Consider the following 2,500-nt stretch of genomic DNA (forward strand, 5'->3'; position numbering starts at 1 on the left):
GGACTCAGGGAAGTGTGCACCATTGGGGAGTGAACCTGGGACTGGGTTTCGTTTTTAAAAAAAGCAATTACTTTTTTACGAAACCCGCCAATATCCGACAAAGTTATGGAAAGAAAGTAACAGTGGGGGAGTGAACCCGAGACTATGGTTTTTCGGCGGGTTTTGGCGGGTTTCGTAAAAAGTAATTGCTTCATTCTCGTCTGGTACCCAACTCCCATAGTTCGGCTTCATTTCCCACTGGTATCCATCTTCCATAGTCCCAGGTTCATTTCCACTGATTTCCTCTTTTCACAGTCCCGGGTTCACTCCCAACCGGTGTGCACTTCCCTGAGTTCCGGTTCATTGCCCAATGGTGCCCACTTCCCATAACTTTTGACAATTTCGGTAGGTTTCGAAATAAAAGTACAATCTGAGCTCACTGTCCACTGGTATCAGCCTCTCGCAGTCCCGGGTTCAATCCTCATCGGTGTCCAAATCCCAGATTCACTCCCCACTGCTGCCTGCTTCCCATAACTTTGTCGGCTTTTGGCGGGTTTCGTAAAAAAGTAATTCCCCTCCTCCTTGGTATTGCTTTTTTACAAAATCTAGAGTCCCAGGTTCAATTCCCACGTGTACACTTCCCTGAATCTCAGGTTCACCCCCCACTGTTGCCAACTTCAATAACTTTGTCGGATATTGCCAGGTTTCGTCGGGTTTCGTAAAAAAGTAATTGCTTTTATGTGAAACTCGCTGAAATCCGCAGAAAACAAGAGTCTCAGGTTCACTGCCCAGTGGTGTACACTTCCATGAATCTCAGGTTCACTCCCTATTGTTGCCTACTTTCAAAATCTGTCGGATATTGCCGGGTTTCGTAAAAAAATACTTGCTTTTATGTGAAACTCGCTGAAATCCGTCGAAAACCATAGTCTCAGGTTCACTCCCCACTGGTGTACACTTCCCTTAGTCTCAGGTTCACTCCCCATTATTTGCCTACTTTCCATAACTTTGCCCGATTTTGTTGGGAGATGGCGCATTTCGTAAACAAAAAGTAATTGCTTTTTTTTTCAAAACCCGCCGAAACCCAGTCACAGGTTCACTCCCCACTGGTGTATACTTCCCCGAATCTCAGGTTCACTCCCCACTGTTGCCTACTACCCATAACTTTCTCGGATATTGCCAGGTTTTGTCGGGTTTCGTAAAATAAGTAATTGCTTCTTTATGAAACTAGCTGAATCCCGCCGAAAACCATAGTCTCAGGTTCACTCCCCACTGGTGTACACTTCACTGAGTCTCAGGTTCACTCCCCACGCTTTGCCTACTTTCCACAATTTTGCCGCATATTGTCGGGTTTCGTAAAAAAGTAATCTCCCCCCCCCCTATTTTGTTATTGCTTTTTTACAAAACCCAGAGTCCCAGGTTCCCTCCCCACTGGTGTACACTTCCCTGAATCTCAGGTTCATCCCCCTCCCCCCCCCCCCCCTACACACACACGCACAAACACACGCTGCTGCCTACCTCCCATAACTTTGTCGGATATTGCCAGGTGTCGCCGGGTTTCGTAAAAAAGTAATTGCTTTTTATTACGAAACCCGCCGAAACCCGGTCCCAGGTTCACTCCCCACTGGTGTACACTTCTCTGAGTCCCATATTCACTCCCACAGCTGCACTCTTCCCATAACTTTGTCAGGTTTCGGGAAAAAAAACACCGTATTATAGTGCAAAGCCACTATTCAGTGTCAGATACTGAATAGTGCAAAACCGCTATTCAGTATCTGATACTGAATAGTGCAAAATCACTATTCAGTATCAGATACTGAATAGTGCAAAACCACTATTCAGTATCAGATACTGAATAGTGCTAGCCATAGGAAAATGGTCACATCCATCACAATACATACAGTACGTCCTTTATTCAACTTCGCTCCACACACCACAAAATTTGACGAAACATCTTTGTTATATTTACAGGAACTCAACAAAAGTATGTATCGCATGCACTTATTGTTTTAAAGATTCAATTTATGTGTTGGATCTGTATGTCAGTAAACACCTTGAAAACGGTCGGCAAGGCAGCTGCAGCTTCTAATGGTGCTCACATTACTATGTTATGACGATCGACCCAATCCGCAAATTCTCTATACTACCGGACTCGTGCACCGTCTCGCAAACCCACCCGGAAGCTTCGTCACAACACAGAGTTCAACCAGATGCTCACTCTGCGCATGCGGTTTCGGGTTCTTTCCCCACATTCGGTACGTGTTGAGAAGGAGTAAGTCAAGACGGTGGGTCAGAAATAAACAAGCGGACAATGTCATCATTGTTGCTTGTCAAGGAAAGAATCATTTTTAAGATTGCTCTATTTTGTTTTAAAAGCCTACATGATGAAGCACACGACTCCATTATGAAATATATTGTGTGCCACATAGGAATTTACGATCCTCGACTGACAAAACGAAACTCCGACTTCGAAATAATTATAATTCTTTATCCACACTGAGCCCTTTGTGTGGAATGATAGTTG

At 44.6% G+C, this 2,500-nt stretch overlaps 1 protein-coding gene across 3 annotated transcripts in view; it reads right to left on the reverse strand.

Annotated features, from left to right (window-relative positions):
• Window positions 1–2,500, reverse strand: part of LOC144978447 (sodium- and chloride-dependent glycine transporter 1-like) — a 75,535-nt gene that overhangs the window by 14,398 nt on the left and 58,637 nt on the right. The window lies entirely within an intron of this gene.

This window comes from Berghia stephanieae, chromosome 8, assembly GCF_034508935.2.
Source record: "Berghia stephanieae isolate SIO BIC M18660-M18661 chromosome 8, UCSD_Bste_1.3, whole genome shotgun sequence".
Taxonomy (NCBI): Eukaryota; Metazoa; Mollusca; class Gastropoda; order Nudibranchia; family Aeolidiidae; genus Berghia; species Berghia stephanieae.